We start from the raw sequence: 20,285 nt of genomic DNA, 5'->3' as shown, positions 1-20,285 counted from the left end.
CCGCCTGCTTCCCTCCAGCCTCCCGCTTCCCGCCCGCCTTGTTCCTCACCAGCATGCACAGTTTCCAAGATGAAGCCGCAATGGTGAAGGTTTCGGCAGCAGTAAGGTACGTTTTATTGAAGTTTCATTTCAGGTTTTTAAATATAATTTAATAAGGTGGGCGGGCAGGAAGCGGGAGGCGGGCGGGAGGCGGCAGGGTGGCCAACATCCGTTTCGCCTCCGAATGTGCAGAGATTTGCTGCAAATTTCCACCCTCTTTGCCCAAGGGCAGAAGGGCAAATCTCCGCACAATCCATGGGCGGAACGGAGATGTCCGCCCACCCCTGATCCATAGTCTCCCTGACAATTTCTGTTACTTCGAGTAGTGCTGTCTCCATACTGTATCCTGCTCTAAAACCTGACTGGGTGTCATGGAGAAGTTTATTGGATTTCAGGAATGTAGATAATTGCTTTTGCACTTCCTTTTCAAGAATCTTAGCAGGTGCTGGCAGGAGAGTGATTGGTTTGAAATTTTACGTGATTGTAGGGTCTGTATTCTCCTTTTTAAGGATTGGTTGGGCGGTAGCAATCTTCCAGATAGATGCAGGTTTCCAACGAGGTGTTCCAAGTTGGTTTAAGGCAGGGTAAAGCAGAGGTGCTAATAATTTACGCATACCGGGAAGCGCTTCTACCGCTAAAAATCGAATTTTTTTTATTTTCCCCACGGGACCCTTTATTAACCCCAACATCATTTCTAGGGGGTCAAGAGGGGTCTACCTTGCCCCCTTTCATTAAATTCCCCCTTCGATTTTCTCCTCCTCTTGTCTCTCGATCCTACCGAGAGACAAGATGGCGGCCGGTCCGGTCTGTTTAGAATGTTGACAGACACCGGAGAGCCAATCAGCTTCGCTTCGCGAAGTTCCGTAACGCGTCAGGTACGCGAACCGGAGCGCTAACCGGAGCGCTGTCACAGATATATCTGTTTTTTAAAACGTTAATTTTTCAAAATCCACTGGAGCACATATATTGAGACATAGCAAAGGCACGTCGGGCAAACCATATCTACAATTTTGCCAAGTTTCGTATAAATCCATTCAGCCGTTCGAGCTAAAAGTGAGTCCAACCGCCCTATGGAAAACTCAATGTTAAAAACACGTTTTGGGACCCCTTTTTTCGCAGCCCCCCCTTGACGAAACCCCCCCAAATTTTCAGGGGCTGCTCAGAGACAAAATGTGCCATTTTCCCGAAAATTTCAGCCAATTCCGTCCACAAACGCCAAAGTTATTCGACATAGAATTTTCAAAAATCCCATAGGAAAAAAATCCTAACTATATATACCTACTGGCGACCGCCAGTAGGTAATATATATATATTCAGCATCGGTGTTATTTTAACCCTTGCTTTTTCCAGTACCTATCCCTTTGCCTCGCAATAATTTTCCCTTGCTTTTCTCTGGACTTCTTTTTACTATTTCACACATTTTTCGGTTGGGCCTTTTGTTTTCATTTCTACTTCCACATCTAACTTAGGGTTATTTTTGTTACAAATGTATTTTGTGTTTAGCACTTCTTTTGCATCACATGACTCATATTATTGCCGTTTCTTCTAGCTGATGTGGCAGCCTTTTTATTCTGCAAGAGTGATGTGGTTATTTTCATTCAGGCACTATGTCTTGATGTATCTGACACGAGTTGTTCATTTTATGTTGTTGGCTCGTATCTGCTCCTTCTGGTTTTTTTCAGCACACAAACACAGATTCTGGCACTATGCCATTATACTTGCAGTTTGTTTGTTTCTGTGCTACTATTCCAGCATTTGACTATTAATAAGTCTGTTTTGAGCTATTTTTGCCAATGTCATTGTTTTCATGTTCTCAAACTACAACGTGTCAGATCTTTGTATTTATACCTATTTATCACAAATTGTTATTAGTTGTTCATTTTGCCACTATCATCTTAGTGATACCCAGCAATGATTAATGCCTTATCATCTAATTTTTCATGTTCGAATTTTCACTGCTCATGTCGTTGCATTTTTAAAAAAAAAAATTTTTTTTGCACTGTTCTTCTATTTTTTGTCTGGGCGTGTTCCCCCAATTAAGCCCCTCCTGTGTTGTGTATATATACTTTCATTTTTTCCTGAGTGTTTGTATGTGAACAAGCTCCCTTGCGGAGCGAAACACGTCATTGTGTAATAAAACGTTTTTCCTGCATACTCACTCGAGTTGGATCGTTTGTGAGCTTCTCTGACTGTTTGATGTGGCGTTCTGAGGTCTGCACCCTGCCGTAGCCTGTCATCCATTGACGGGTTGGGAATTCTTCTATATATATATATATATATATATATATATATATATATATATATATATATATATATATATATATATATATATATATATATTACCTACTGGCGGTCGCCAGTAGGTATATATAGTTAGGATTTTTTCTCTATGGGATTTTTGAAAATTCTATGTCTAATAACTTTGGCGTTTGTGGACGGAATTGGCTGAAATTTTCAGGAAAATGGAACATTTTGTTTCTGAGCAGCCCCTGACAATGTGGGGGGGGGGTTTCATCAAGGGGGGGCCGAGAAAAAAGGGGGGTCCCAAAACACGTTTTTCCCATGTTAATTTCCATAGGGCGGTTGGCCTCACTTTTAGCTCGAACGGCTGAATGGATTTGCACGAAACTTGGCAAAATTGTAGGGACTGTTAGCCCGATGTGCCTTTGCTAGGTCTCAATATATGTGCTCCAGTGGATTTTGAGTAATTTAGGTTCAAAAAAAGATATATATCTGGGCTGAGCCTAACCACACATCTGATCTGATTGACTGTCAGCACTTCATCCAAGAAGTGTTGGCAGCCATCTTGGGACCAATATACATGATAGCACCTCATTAAAAAGCATTGTAGTTAATAGAGGGTTTTAGGACTTTAGTTACATTATAAATCATTTGTTGATGGTGCCATACTCGTTTTAGGAATTGTGGTGGGTTCTAAGGTGATTTTACCATGTGAAAAAACCTTCTGCTGTGATATCATGAATATTGTTTGAAAGAAAACTAATATCTCATGATTTTCCCACAGTGGTTTGGAAGGGGATCTATAAGCTAAACTGAAAGCATATTTTCTGTAAATTCACATTATCTTTCTCAGTCATGTGAAAATGAAGTCTGACATTCTCAGTAAAACATGTACATCCAACAAGGACAGAGACTGTCAGTTGATTCTTTTGTGTTCTACTGCAGCCTCCTAGAGTGTTCTAAAGAACAACTAGAGCGCTAACAGTCCTATTTATTACAAAGGTATGGCACACCTGAAGCCATCTTGATTGGAATAAAGTGGTAACTCTTAAAACATTTAATTTAAAAAGAAACAACATGAGGGGGTATATTTTGCCATAGAAAGTATGATTAGCGCTGCAGAATGAAAAATTAGGGCACATTTTGAGTGATTTCTCAAATCCTTTTCTATTTCATTAAAACATTCTGACATGCAGTCTCCCAAAATGGCCACCAGAGACAAAAGAGCCCAAATGTAGCCCAAATATCACCCAGATGTAGCCCAAGTATAGCCCAATGACAGAATGTCCCAGAGTGTTCTAAAGAACAACTAGAGCGCTAACAGTCCTACTTATTACAAAGGTATGGCACACCTGAAGCCATCTTGATTGGAATAAAGTGGTAACTCTTAAAACATTTAATTTAAAAAGGAACAACATGAGGGGGTATATTTTGCCATAGAAAGTATGATTAGTGCTGCAGAATGAAAAATTAGGGCACATTTTGAGTGACTTCTCAAATCCTTTTCTATTTTATTAAAACATTCTGACATGCAGTCTCCCAAAATGGCCACCAGAGACAAAAGAGCCCAAATGTAGCCCAAATATCACCCAGATGTAGCCCAAGTATAGCCCAATGACAGAATGTCCCAGAGTGTTCTAAAGAACAACTAGAGCGCTAACAGTCTTACTTATTACAAAGGTATAGCACACCTGGAGCCATCGTGATGGGAATAAAGTGGTAACTCTTAAAACATTTAATTTAAAAAGGAACAAAATGAGGGGGTATATTATGCAATAGAAGGTATTATTAGTGCTGCAGAAAGAAAAATTAGGGCACATTTTGAGTGACTTTTCAAATCCTCTTCTATTTCATTAAAAAATTCTGACATGCAGTCTCCCAAAATGGCCACCAGAGACAAAAGAGCCCAAATGTAGCCCAAATATCACCCAGATGTAGCCCAAGTATAGCCCAATGACAGAATGTCCCAGAGTGTTCTAAAGAACAACTAGAGCGCTAGCAGTCCTACTTATTACAAAGGTATGGCACACCTGAAGCCATCTTGATTGGAATAAAGTGGTAACTCTTAAAACATTTAATTTAAAAAGAAACAACATGAGGGGGTATATTTTGCCATAGAAAGTATGATTAGCGCTGCAGAATGAAAAATTAGGGCACATTTTGAGTTACTTCTCAAATCCTTTTCTATTTCATTAAAACATTCTGACATGCAGTCTCCCAAAATGGCCACCAGAGACAAAAGAGCCCAAATGTAGCCCAAATATCACCCAGATGTAGCCCAAGTATAGCCCAATGACAGAATGTCCCAGAGTGTTCTAAAGAACAACTAGAGCGCTAACAGTCCTACTTATTACAAAGGTATGGCACACCTGAAGCCATCTTGATTGGAATAAAGTGGTAACTCTTAAAACATTTAATTTAAAAAGGAACAACATGAGGGGGTATATTTTGCCATAGAAAGTATGATTAGTGCTGCAGAATGAAAAATTAGGGCACATTTTGAGTGACTTCTCAAATCCTTTTCTATTTTATTAAAACATTCTGACATGCAGTCTCCCAAAATGGCCACCAGAGACAAAAGAGCCCAAATGTAGCCCAAATATCACCCAGATGTAGCCCAAGTATAGCCCAATGACAGAATGTCCCAGAGTGTTCTAAAGAACAACTAGAGCGCTAACAGTCTTACTTATTACAAAGGTATAGCACACCTGGAGCCATCGTGATGGGAATAAAGTGGTAACTCTTAAAACATTTAATTTAAAAAGGAACAAAATGAGGGGGTATATTATGCAATAGAAGGTATTATTAGTGCTGCAGAAAGAAAAATTAGGGCACATTTTGAGTGACTTTTCAAATCCTCTTCTATTTCATTAAAAAATTCTGACATGCAGTCTCCCAAAATGGCCACCAGAGACAAAAGAGCCCAAATGTAGCCCAAATATCACCCAGATGTAGCCCAAGTATAGCCCAATGACAGAATGTCCCAGAGTGTTCTAAAGAACAACTAGAGCGCTAGCAGTCCTACTTATTACAAAGGTATGGCACACCTGAAGCCATCTTGATTGGAATAAAGTGGTAACTCTTAAAACATTTAATTTAAAAAGGAACAAAATGAGGGGGTATATTTTGCCATATGAATTATGATTAGTGCTGCAGAAAGAAAAATTAGGGCACATTTTGAGTGACTTCTCAAACCCTCTTCAATTTCGTTAAAAAATTCTGACATACAGTCTCCCAAGATGGCCACCAGAGACAAAAGAGCCTAAATGTAGCCCAAATATCACCCAGATGTACCCCAAGTATAGCCCAATGACAGAATGTCCCAGAGTGTTCTAAAGAACAACTAGAGCGCTAACAGTCTTACTTATGACAAAAGTATGGCACACCAGAAGCCATCTTGATTGGAATGAAGTGGTAAGTCTGAAAACACTCAATTTAAAAAGGAACAACATGAGGGTGTTAATTTTGCCATAGAAAGTATGATTAGTGCTTCAGAAAGAAAAATTAGGGATCATTTTGAGTGACTTCTCAAATCCTCTTCTATTTCATTAAAAAAATTGTGACATGCAGACTGAAACATGCACTTTGAATACCAGCAGCAGACGTCCCTGGTGAGCAGTAGCTTTACTACAGTGATCTAATGTGCAACTAGAGTGCTAACATTCAGAATTTATGGCAAATGTGTGACACATCTGAATGCCTTCTTGATGGAACCAAAGTAAACAAGCATTAAAAATGCAATAGATCTCGCCCTCGTTTAAGTTAAAGCCATTCTGTTTGTAATGAGGTGGCTTTTTAGCTTTGCTTTTATTAGTGTTTTTTTAACTTTCATTTAAATAACATGCATCTGTATGCATACAAGTATATGTATGCATGCATTTATGTTTGTATTTATATATATATACAGATGATATATGTTTATATATGTATGTATATATATATATATTCACTGAAAAAAACATAGGCTATAGACCATATATAGTTAGGAATTAGCATTTACAAAACCTTGAAAATTCACTGAAAAAAACATAGGTTATAGACCATATATAGTTAGGAATTAGCATTTACAAAACCTTGAAAATTCACTGAAAAAACCATAGGTTATAGACCATATATAGTTAGCAATTAGCATTTACAAAACCTTATTTTACTCACACAAAACCATTGAAATTCCATATATAGTTAGTTGCACTAACTATATATCGCGCACCCGCAATCCACTGCTGATGATGTCACATATTACATCATTCTGTTTGTAATGAGGTGGCTTTTTAGCTTTGCTTTTATTAGTGTTTTTTTAACTTTCATTTAAATAACATGCATCTGTATGCATACAAGTATATGTATGCATGCATTTATGTTTGTATTTATATAGATATACAGATGATATATGTTTATATATGTATGTATATATATATATATTCACTGAAAAAAACATAGGCTATAGACCATATATAGTTAGGAATTAGCATTTACAAAACCTTGAAAATTCACTGAAAAAAACATAGGTTATAGACCATATATAGTTAGGAATTAGCATTTACAAAACCTTGAAAATTCACTGAAAAAACCATAGGTTATAGACCATATATAGTTAGCAATTAGCATTTACAAAACCTTATTTTACTCACACAAAACCATTGAAATTCCATATATAGTTAGTTGCACTAACTATATATCGCGCACCCGCAATCCACTGCTGATGATGTCACATATTACATCATTCATGACATGGTCAGTGACATCACTGATGACATCACTGATGACATCTCAAATGACATCACTGATGACATCACTGATGACAACATCCAGTGACTGTATGTTTCTGTAAAGTTAAAATATGTCTTACATATTGAAGAATGAGTGGATGTATAAGTGTCTGGATGAAGGATTTAGTAGGTGCATGACTGACTGTATGAGTGAGTGATTAAATGTGTCTCACTGAGTGCATGGGTTAGTGACTAAACTGTCTTAATTTGCGCATCATTATGTCTGTTGTTCTGTAAACTGTTGCATGTGTTGATAAGTAGCTATATGAGTAACTATATGGGTTATTGATTGGTTGCCCAAGTATTTGTATGGGAGACTGAGTGTGTGTGTGGGTGGCTGGGAGGTGTATGACTCTGTGCATAGATGTGTGAGCAGTTGATTCACTAGATGTATGGTTTCAAAAGTGCATGTGGAAACAGCTGTATGGGCGGTTGACTGTGTGCATGAGTGTATTGGTGAGTGAATGGATATCTCAGTGCTACATGTCAAAGTAAGTACATATGTAAAACACAGTACATGTGAGAGTTGACATATATAAATAACTGTGCATAAGAGCCAGTGAATGTGTGAGTGGCTGTATGGATCATTGTGAACTTGTATCAGGGATTGTATAAGAGAGTAAATATGTGTTAGTATATGTTTGAATAAGTAAAGTTTGTATAACTGTATAGTTGAGGAAATGGAGGTGTGATTGATTCTTTGCATGACTGACTAGGTGTGTGAGTAACACCATGGATGAGTGACAGTCTGTGAGTGTCTGTTTACATTGATTGTATCTAAGGTTATATTAGAGTCTGAAGAGGTTCATCGTATTATCACATGAATGATATCATCAGTGATGTCAAATGAGATGTCATCAGTGATGTCATCAGTGATGTCATTTGAGATGTCATCAGTGATGTCATTTGAGATGTCATCAGTGATGTCACTGACCATGTCATGAATGATGTAATATGTGACATCATCAGCAGTGGATTGCGGGTGCGCGATATATAGTTAGTGCAACTAACTATATATGGAATTTCAATGGTTTTGTGTGAGTAAAATAAGTTTTTGTAAATGCGGATTCCTAACTATATATGGTCTATAACCTATTGTTTTTTCAGTGAATTTTCAAGGTTTTGTAAATGCTAATTCCTAACTATATATGGTCTATAACCTATGGTTTTTTCAGTGAATATATATATATATATATATATATATATATATATTCACTGAAAAAAACACAGCCACGTTATAGTTAGAAATTAGCATTTAAAAAACCTTAGAAATTTACTGAAAAAATCATAGATTTTACACATGTTATAGTTAACAGGACATTTCACTCATACAAAACTATTGAAATTCCCCCGTTATAGTTAATTCAGCTAACTATAACTTGTGCGCCCGCAATGCACCGCTGATAATGTCACATATTACATCACTCATGACATGGTCAGTGACATCACTGATGACATCTCAAAAGACATCACTGATGACATCACTCATGACATCATCCAGTGAATGTGTGTCTTTCTGAAAAATAAATATTTTTATATATGTATATCTAAAGGTCGACAGAGGAATAAATGGGTAAATAAGTGTCTAAATAGATGTTTTTTTTGTAAAATTGATTGTATAACTCACTTATTAATTGTATCTTAGTGAATACATGTATTAACGAGTAATGTTAAAATATTTAAATATCTGTATCAGTGTCTCACTTTGCGTATAAGTGGCGGCATGGGTTGGTGAGTAGCTACATGAGTGTATATGGGTTATTAGTTTGTTTTTTGAGTATCAATATGATTGTCTGTATGGTTTGGGTGAGTATATGTGAGAGTAAGAGATTGTAAGAGTTCCTGTTTAAATAAGTATGTCTTTCTATAAGTGATTGTTCAAGAGAGTACGTATGTGTAAGTTTCCTTAGAAGTAATGTGCTAGTGTGTGTATAGCTGTATATGCAAATACATGGATGTTCAATAGTTTATTTGCATGTGTGAGTATGTGTGTGAGTAACTTTTGGATGACTGTCAGTGTGTAACAGGATGTAAATATGTATCACTACATATGATGAGTGAGTATATGTATGAGTGACTATATAGAACTGTTGCTGAATGAGTGGATGTGTATATAGATGGTGGAATTACTGAATTGGTTGTTGTAACTGGTATGGGTATCTCCATTTTTTGGAAAATGTTAGTTTCTATTTTTGAATATGTGTTTCAAGGGTTACATTACACTGAAAGGAGGTCTGTCAGTCTGTCACAAGGATGGTGTCATCAGTGATGTCATGAGTGATGTCACTGACCATGTCATGAGTGATGTAATATGTGACGTCATCAGCAGTGCATTGCAGGCGCGCAAGTTATAGTGAGTCCAACTAACTATAACGTGGGAATTTCAATGGTTTTATGTCAGTAAAATTTCCAGCTAACTATAACTGGTGTCAAACCTATGGTTTTTTCAGTGAATTTAATAGGTTTTTTAAAAATGCAAATTCCTAACTATAACTGGTGTGAAACCTATGTTTTTTTTTCAGTGAATTTCATAGGTTTTTTAAATGCTAATTCCTAACTATATATAGAGCCTCAAACCTATGTTTTTTTCAGTGAATTTCGAAGTTTTTTTTAAAAGCAAATTTCTATTGCTATCAAATATAATATTTTTTATAATGAATCCTATATTGAATATTTATGTAATACTATTTTTTATATGTATTTTTTTTGCCCTTGAGCGCTCCCGGTGCGCGTACCGGTGAGCGCACCGGTAAGAGCAGTCTTGCGGCGCATCCCGGTGCACGTACCGGTGAGCGTCCAGTTAGCGCTAATGCCGTGAACGAAAACATCATCGTGACGTATCGCGTAGCCGCGTCCGCTTGATACGCATGGCGTAAGCGCACCCGAGCACATACGATCGCACTACGTAAGCGCCCAGGGGCGTGTAGTGAAAGCGCGTCGGGTCATGTGACCTAAAAATAACACTTTTTATTGGTTCAGGACAGTTTTGGTTTCCAAATGATGAAAGCCCGGGTCAAGTGACCTGAAAATATCACTTTTCATTGGTTCAGGACAGTTTTGTTTTCCTAATGATGAAAGCCCCACCTTTTTTCCTCATTCTCACTTTGTACTTTGAGTGAGGAAGACCTGTTTCCAGAACTATTAGTACCTATTTGTACTCAGAAATGGCTACAGTAGCAGCAGCAGCAGGAGCATCTCAGCCACCACCACCACAACCACTACCACAAGGACCACCACAACACCACAGTGGTGGTGATGAAGAAGAGGAGGAGGAGAAGGAGGAGGAGGAGGAGGAGGAGAGGCGGCGCTACCTGCCAGAAGATACTACCCCCTACAAGCCAAAGGAGCACATTGTGTGGGAATTTTTTTAAATCCCAAGGGGCCGCAAGAAAGTAAATGCGCCAAAGGTGACATGTCTGATCTGTGGCACTGTACTTTCCATGGGGAACCCAGCCAAAAAATATTCTTTTGGCAACAACGCCATGATTCACCACATGTAAAGCCGGCACCCTAACAACTATACTATAGAGCGGCAGAGGTCAGAGAACTGACCAGAAACCCTCCCTAATCTTCTCCCAGCACCTCCCAAAGTACCCAACCCACTCCATCGGGACCAGAGACAAGGGAGATGGTCCCAAACATCCAAACCCAGTTTGGAAATTTCAAAATAGTTTGCGTATTTTGTGGGCGTACAATTTGCTATGGAGAGCAAAGTGTTAAACTCATCAACGGTGCTGGTGACAACCACAAGTGCCCAAAGAAACCTTAATTGTTTCCTGTTTTTTTTTGCTCCAGTTGAGCCATTTACAATTCCCTGTTTTTGTTTGTCCCCATAAAAATTCCCCAAAAAATATAAAATTGTTCATAAAAGCCAAAAAAAGTACAAAATGTTCAAAAAAACAATAAAAAAAAATAAAACAACAAAAAGAATAAAAAAACAGTTCTTTTTAGAACTACCTCCAATTTATAAAAAATGCTACATTTTTTAAAAACTCTCTCATTCTTTTTTCCCCATGGTATGCTCCCCGGTGCGCGTACCGGCCGCTTCCCCCGCACAATTCGAAAAAAAAATTGTTTTTTTGCCCCGCGGGGCCCTTTTATGGCCCCCACATCAAACCTATGAGGTCAGGGGGGGTCTGCCCCCTTTTGGTCATTTCTCGCTTTGTTTTTGCTACCTCTTGTTTCTCGATCTTACCGAGACACAAGATGGCGGCCGCTCCGGACTGTTTGGAATGTTGACAGACACCCGAGAGCCAATCAGCTTTCCGCGAGCGAACTTGGTAGCGTGCTGGTACGCGCCCCGGTGCGCGTTCCGGGGCGCGTTTATAGATATATATATTTTTTTTAACCTAAATTACTCAAACTCCACTGGAGCACATATCTTGAGACATAGCAAAGGCACATCGGGCTACCAGTCCCTACAATTTTGCCAAGTTTGGTGGAAATCCATTCAGCCGTTCGGGCTAAAAGTGAGTCCAACCGCCCTATGGAAATTAACATGGGGAAAACACGTTTTGGGACCCCGTTTTATCTCGGCCCCTGCTTGACTAATCCCCCCCCAAACTTTCAGGGAAGGAGCGGAGCACAGCGAGGCAAATTTCAGGAAATTTTCAGGCAGATTCCTCAACCGGCGCCAAAGTTATTCCCAATAGAATGTTGCGGATTCCCTATGGAAAACAATCCTAACTATAACTTCCTACTGGCGACCGCCAGTAGGTAATATATATATATATATATATGTATATGTGCAAAATTCCAAACAACTCCAACAGTCTCACACTGCTCGCCGAAAATGGACATGGACCCAGGGTATGTGCTTCAAATTTTCTTTATTCCTGATATGTCAAGACGCGTTTCGCAGCAACAGCCACTTGTTCACTCAACATAGGTTACTACCATTAGTGTATTTTTTAAAGTGCTAGTGCAGATAATTGTAGGTAGCCACATGATCGGCAAAGAAATAGAGCTAATAAACATACTCGCCCGAATTGCAGCCTGTAAGCATACAGACTGTTTTGACATTTAGCAATAAAAATGCCTTCAAAAGCAACATATACTTGCTGAAAGATAATAGATCTATTCAAGCTTTGTAATAAAAACAAATGTTTAACACAATAATGCACCTGGGCGAAAATGTTTTGTTGTTGTTTTTTTTTTTCACTTTCTCTTGTATATAAAATCAATTTGCCACGTCATGTGTACTAAGACAAGTGCATGAATGTGCAATAAGTGCATAGTGCAAATATGTCATTTCGATAAGAGAAGCCCACTACTGCTGACAACCGGACTTGGATGTACATTGTATTAGTAACATCAGATCGTCACTGTAACTGTATATATATATATATATATACACATCTATATATCTGCCTGACTCAAACTAACCAAAAACCCCAACATTTATTAGTGAGACTGTAATTCCCTTATCCATTATAACATAGAATGGAGCAGGTCTGTCACTGACAGCAGTAGGTCATCAATGAACGTTATGGGCTCAGTGGCTTGTGGTCCTAGCTTGATCTCTTTAATAAACTGTCTATTTCCCCTTTCCCTTTGTTGAACAGCTGTAGGTATTTTTTCTGTATTATAATTGTCCTGTATTCCTTGAATCATTACGGAGATTAATGCCTCAAAGCAACAGGTATAACAGAGCTTCAAGAAGTCACCTGCCTCAACCCCACCAAGAAGAGCCCGGCTGACTAGCGTCCAGTGGACTTTTAAGGATTTGACGAGGTGCATTGGGGGAATTATAGTCCCAACTCTCCAAGGCTTAATTCAAAGCTTCTGGAACCTTGGCTGGAGTTGTAGACCCTTTAAGACCTCAAAAGGGCCTTCTGGAAAAAAATACAGCAGTTTCGAATCATTTGGGGAATTGTTGATAAAAGCTCCTTAAGTTGACCGACCCACTGTCAAAAGTAAAGCCGGCGCAGTGGAACCGCAACTTAGACCGAACTTCGGGTTTATCCTGCTGAAAGCTCCAGAGCTCTTTTGGTCTACAACGAGAACCAAGAGCTCCAGAAATTACAAAGGCCTTGTACTGAAGAAAGCCATCATCGTCAAACTGTAGCCCACAGAGGAGACTCAATAGATCGTACAAAATCACTAATGGCCCCATTACGAATCTGGAGCTCTGAGGAACGCCTAACTTCTGGCGGCACAGCAGATTCAGCCACCGCCGCACCATTGGTCTGACCGCCTGATTACAACTCGGTCGAACCACCCTTGGACCAGGGAACTGCCATTCCCAGGTGTACGAGCAGCGATCAAAGGCCGCAATATGCTTGGCGGGACTGACACAGTCCTGCCAAGCATATTATGAGTTTCCTCTCTGTCGGGCTTTTCATGGCGGTTCCACCACCATGAAAAGACTGGCGAACAGCAAACAAAGGGTGCCCTACAGAGCCCGCCTGTGGCTCAAACATATGTGGATGCACACAGAGGGGCATAACATGTGCTCCCCTGTGTGCATGCACATAGGTTCCTGACTTTCAAGTCCATGCCATGCAGGAACCTAGTAGTGCGGTCCCGTTGCTGTGCCTTTTTTAATGCACTAGCCCTTAAAAGGGGCCCGACATGGGACCGCCACGCAACCCACCTTCCAGACTACGACAAAAGTCATAAACTGGCAGGCATGGGGCACAAGCTTTGGCAGAGCTGTGGCATTGCGGTTTGCACCACCAGGCCACTGCTCTGCCAAAATCTCGTAATCAGGACCTAAGTGTGAATGTAAAATTTTGACCGTCCCCAACCATTCCATTGCATCCGACCCGTGCTCCATCACAGTTGGCCTAAAACCTTTACTTGGTCGCGGTCAAGTGTGACCAAATATCTCTGGTTGGCACCGTATGCTTTTAGGCACTAAATAGCACATTTTTACATATAATTAATTTCTATAGTTCGCTTCATTGGTTTTTGGTATTTTAGTCTCCAATGCAATGTTCATCATAAGATCGTCATGTTCATATGTCTGTCATTATATGTAACCTGTAAATACCAATAAAAAGATTCATAAAAAAACAAATTAAAAAAAACAATTGTCCTATCTTTATAATTGTATGTTGGATTTTTATTGTGTTGTGGAGAAGTGTGGCTCAATGGTTAGAGGTGGTGGACCCAGAAGCTGAGATCGGTCTGGGGCCAGGGTTCGATTCCCAGCTTTGCAGGGTCTTGGGTCAAAATATCAGCAGGCCTGATAATTCTCGCCTTGGCGCCTACTCCAACCTTGGGTTCCACTCTGCAACTCTGGGCAATAGCTTGCTTAATCTTCACAACAGCCCCTTCAACGCAGGGGATGCCTGGTCTCACCTTGGAGGTGCCCAGAGGGGACCATCTCACAGGGAAAGCCAGGACTGGTTCCCCAGCGGTATACAGCGCCGGGACGCCCTCGGTGTGGGCAGCTGTGCGCTTTACAAGTATACAACATTTACATTTGTGTGTCTTACTTATTTACTGTTTGGTTGATAATAAATGCTTTAAACACCTGTCTCCTAAATTAAGTTAGACTGCTCATAAGCCAAGCTACCAAAGGTTTAGCAAGGATTAATTGACTGAGACTTGACTGGACCTTATTGGTGATTGTGGTGTTATTACCAGCTGTAGGTACCTACGTGCACCTGCTAATAAACCACCTTCCAACACTCCCACCTTTTATGTCCCATTTGAAGACTTTTGAAATCCATTCGATAACTGCTAGCCAAGACCAGAATATCTAGGTAAACACCACTTGCCACTTGAAAATATATTCCCTTACTTGGTGACCTAGCAGGTAATATTTTTTGTGAGGTGTGAGATCCTATTCGTTTCAGTTCAATCCGCGCCCTACTATCAGTATTGCTGTGATTCTTCTCTGGGATATTAAAAAAAAATAATTAGAAACTCACAGCAAATGATATACTGAATATTGAGAATTTGTTGCACTGGAAGTGGTTTACTGAGCAATATTTTATGTTCAATATTTATAATTTCACAAGGCACCCGCTCATTATGTGCTCAAATAGCAATCTCCTATAAAATTAAATCAGACGTTTTGACGAAAATAGAGATGTCAGTCTTGCAGAGTAATACAATAGCAACGTCTTTCAATATGACAAAATACGTTACATTTTCTCATGTTATACATCTTTGAGACTTTATTATTGTGAATTTGTCATTTTAGAGTCCTTATTAGGCTTCGGTCAATAATGGTTGCTATATAAACCTGTCTACACGTTTGTTATGAATAAGGAATCACTGCAGTCATTTTACTAAGGGCACCGTGGCCTGTAACTTCCCATACTCCTGTGCCTTGGGGATATTTGGGAAGTTCAAACAAATCGTAAAGAACGCTTCTTCTTTGCCAAAGACAAATTAATAGTCTCCCGGGGAAGATGATGGCGTTTAGTTTTCAATAATTGATTATCCTGCACTTGCTGTTAGTTTTGTATGGCATCATTTTTTTGTATTAATCCTAAAGAGCTCATGGATATAGTGAAGGGCCGTTTTGTGAATAGTTATATTTAAAAATTAACTCTGGAGATATGTTATAAAATAGAGTACAGCTCCGTTTTCCCATACTCTTTTCTTTTATATGAGCTAGGCACACAGATGCATTTTAGTGTCGTGTAAAATAGTGTGCAAAAAGGCGAATTCAAAAAAAATTTTGGGGGGAAAAAACACGTTAATCAGCCACTTCTCATAAAAATTCCATGAGTCATTATCCCATTATTTACAAAACAAAGGTATGTCAAGTCTGCTGGCTCCAAAGATTCCGGTTCGTATTGTTTGTGCAGGTGCATGTACGTCCTTGCAGGCTTGTGGTTTGTGTGTGTGTGCGTGTGTGTGTGTGTGTGCATCGGATGTGCATGATTCCATTACACATCCGGAATAAGGGCTCAGTGGCATTTTTAAAATAGCTGTGAGGAATGACACAAATTTGTGGTGGAGGACATTTTTTATCATTTGATTTTGCTGGCATGAGGAATATGTGCGCAATTAACGCCTTTTTGCATCTGTATATCACAATAACTGTATATCACAATAACCACCTATAAATTTTATAGTACCATTTACAGTACCATCAGAAGCCTCCTTTTCCCTCCTGAGGCGGAAGCCGGGAGGTCTCTCTCTGTCACTTTGCCCTTTTTAGTAATTACTTTGTAATTTTCTGGTTTTATTTTTACTGCTCTGTTTTATTTTACTGTTATGTTTGTCTGTTTTGGCTGTCAATAAAAGCGCCGGGACACTCTATCGGAGTAGCCGAGCGCTATAAAAGACTAAAGTAACATAACATAACATAACATAACATAACATAACATAACGAGCTATGGATGCAATTTCTTTATTAATATGGAATACACTTTACTCTCTAAATTTCTGCGTTTCATGGCACAGGTAGGCCTGGAAGCCACTTTATGCAAGATAGTACATTTGTACATTTCTTGCATCCCTCAGTAAAGCTAGCCGCACTCTTGACATTGGCTACCAGAAGCAAGATTTTAAGAAATCAATGAAGTCAGCAATGTGCTTATGTATTGTGGGCCTCATTTATGAAAACTTTTGCATTGGCATGTTAAAACAACTATGCAACAGTTTTTACTGCTCCCTCCTTGCAACATGATGGATGCGCGTATTTATGTAAGGAGCTCCATATCGCAAGGAATGACAGATACGTCAGGAATCCTGACATATATGTTGGTGCAAATGTCATGTATTGCTGGAGTTGTGTCGTACGCATGACGCAACTCCAGCAATGCATGCAGTGGACCTGTACCTATATGTCACCCTGAATATTTTACAAACAATGGCCCTTAATAAATTCAGTATGTGGAAAAAATTCAATATAGACCTTGATGGGTACTATAGTGTTTCAATGTCCAGCTGGACAAAGATTTTAATTTTCACAAGTAAAGTTACATTTTGGTTACAGATGAAGCTAGAACAATACAACGGAATGCAGTCCTGCACCCGAATTTGAAAAGCAGAAAAACGAATAAACATATAAGCATACAAAACATAAGGACACAGGCAGTATTTAGAGCATTGGGGGCATGCGCTATCCGTACAAATGAAGCAAGCTAACCCCGATAGTGACCACATTTCCTCATTTCATAAACTTTTTTCGACAATTAAGTCATAAAAGCAGTACATAAAATACACATTTCCCAATATATAAAACATCATTAAAATGTATACAATAAATATATAAAAAGATATTAAACTACAAGGGACTATTGCCGAATGTCGTATATCCTTGAATTCATAAAATCCATAAAACTCATCAAATATACAGTCCAGGGTGATTTTTACACATAGCTCAATTAACTGATACATCCCCTATATTTACAACTATGTTAAGCAGATAGAATAGGATTCATATTTCATTGCCGTAATTCTTTTGCCCGAATTACCCATGCCCATTTTAAAAACTTGGCCACAGCTATAGCGATTGGGGGGCTGGGGTCTGTACATACAATTCTTAATGCCTCTTCATGTCTGCGGATGCCAATTAGACTACAAATCTGTTTCACCCACTTCAATCTAGGAGCAACATAAAGGGGACAAACAAAGAAAAGGTGACTTATATTCTCTTGTTCGTCCCTGCACCTAGGGCATTTATCATTGTCGTTTTCTCCTGCCCATTTAGCTGTAAATGACCTTGTTGGAAGGGAGCCTACTCTAAGTTGGAAATAGAGTTTACGGTCATACTGCTTTTCTATGGCATCCCATTATGGTTCCAGCTTCGGATGAGCCTTGAATTCCAGAAAGCGACCTGTAAGATGTGAAGAAAGACCCTTTATACATGCTTTTAGATTAACCATCTCCCAACATTTTGCCTTCATAATTTTTTTGGAGGGGAGTACAGCATTTGCAGGGTCAACCCAGAGTTCCCTCATTCCCAGGCTAAATAACAGGGACCTTAAGGCCTTTAGCCAGTGAATTTTGTGGGAGGAATCTTTGGCAATTATTTTCTTTAGATTCCCCCGCATAATGCTGGAGTTCTTCTGTGGTCCATATCCTACGCCAATACAGAAGCGGGCATAGGGAAGCAAGGTCTTGGACGGATTTTTTTCAAAGATCCCACAATAATGGTGTCAGCGGGGTACTTAGTGGAACGCTAGTGGCTTTTCTGAAGAATTCATTTTCTGCTAGCGTCAAATTTCTTAGGTTTTCAAACCCCCAAAGTTCAGCTCCGTAAAGGGCCGAACTTAGCACCTTCATTCCGTATATTTCTAATAAAGGGCTAATGGGTTTTGATACAGATGAATTAAACCTTTTGAGAAGGATACCTGCCTGCTGGTGATGTTTAAGCACTGCTAGATCTAATTGGCTAGTTCATCCCAAATTTCTCTGGAGGGTAACCCCCAGATAAGTAAAGGCTTCAACCTGCTCCAGCGGGGATTTATTCATATATATCCTCCCTGTGAAAGGTTTGACAGACCCAAGGGGCTTACGGTCAGTAAGGTCCATGAACTTTGCTTTTGCTATATTTATTCCCAGGCCCGATCTGAGCAAAAATCTTCAAAGCGCTTTAATGCACCTTGAAGCCCACTTGGTGTTTTTGAAATTATCAAGGTGTCGTCTGCAAACATGAGGATCAGGACTCGCTCACCAGACATCGCAGGGGCATCGGTCGGGACCAAGGAGAGGAAGTTCGCCACCCTGTTCACAAAGAGCGACAACAAGGTAGGCGCCATAACGCAACCTTGCCTCACTCCCCACTCAACAGGGAAGGGTTCCGTAACCTCTCCCTGGCGACCCCATCGAACTTGAGCGAACGTATCCTCATGCAAGCGAACGATCAAACTCAACAAATCAAGGGCCATCCCTAGCTCCTCCCGAACTCGCCACAGTTTGTTACGGGGAACTAGGTCAAAAGCCGCCCTTAGATCTACAAAAACGGCATATAGAGTACCTTTCTGCAAGACCACAGTGCGCCAATATAGGATAATGAACCAGAAGACCTGATCTATAGTACTGGTCTTGGGTCGAAAACCAGCTTGGAGGTGACTCACGATGTTATCATCATCCATCCAGGTCTGGATTTTCCCCAATACCAGCCGGCCCTTGATTTTTTGGATGGAGTCAATCAGGATAATAGGCTGCTAACGACTTGTCCCCTTTTTTATAAACCAGCACTATTTCAGCACCTTTCCACAAGTGGGGAACTTCCATCCCTTGAGCTATGGCATTTGCCAGGTACATAATATAGAACCGCCATCTATTTTTGTCGTTTAGGAATAGGTCGGCGGGGACACAATCCATACCCGGAGCGCGACCCTCAGTCACTAAATCTAACGCCCTGTCAACATCTCTTACAGTGAAGGCGGCTTCATTATAAAAAGTGTGGACATAAGTCCCCTCACTGTTGCCAGCTTCACTACTAGCGTATTGTGGCTTAAAATAATAAACCCATGAGCTTTGAGCAACGTTATTCTGAGGGCTCTCACGATGCCCACCCCTGTCCCATTTAAAAAGATTCCAAAAAATGTTTGGATTCTTGGACTCGTTTGCAGCTTTAAGGTCCTGCCACCTACTCTCTTCCCAGGCTTTTTTAGCAATGAACTGTTTACGCCTATAATTAGCTCTTGCCGCCTTTATTTTGCCAAAATCTTTTGTTTTTAATGCTTGGGACAACTCCCCCCTAGCTTGTCGGCAGGAGCCATCATACCAACTCTCCACTATCCGATTTTGGGCTCTTTTACCTTGACAAGGTTTACAGAAGTAAGTTTTTAATTTCGTGAAAAAGCTATCATGGGCATCCATAAAAGGTTTATATAAGGGCCCATGCGTTGCATCTACCTCCATAGTAGCTAGCACACCTTCCAGACCTGACTCAATGTCTGTCATGATATTCTGATGCTCTTCAACCTGACACCACTTAAGGTGGCGCTTGTCATTTGTTATTACTAAGTCAGGCGGAATGGGTCCCCTGGACATTTCATCCACTTTATTTAAGCCCAGGTTGAACACCGCGGCAATGGGATTGTGGTCAGTCTCAATGCGGGCCATTACCTCCATATCGAGAACAGTGTACCACAGCTTAAGGGGAACAAGTAAGTAATCAATATTGCTTGCCCTAACACCATTATCAAATGTATTCTTGCCCATCCTATCCGACAATATTCGGCCATTTGCAGCCCTCAACTGGTGCCCCATACAGAGGCCCTTCAATTGAATTGCAGCCTCTGTCCATTTTCTTATAGGGTTAATATCCAGTTGGGGGAATCCCCATCTACAGTCCTCATCATCTGTTAGGTG

This window comes from Lissotriton vulgaris, chromosome 3_1, assembly GCF_964263255.1.
Source record: "Lissotriton vulgaris chromosome 3_1, aLisVul1.2, whole genome shotgun sequence".
NCBI classification, from domain to species: Eukaryota; Metazoa; Chordata; class Amphibia; order Caudata; family Salamandridae; genus Lissotriton; species Lissotriton vulgaris.
Note: the sequence above shows the minus strand (reverse complement) of the source record.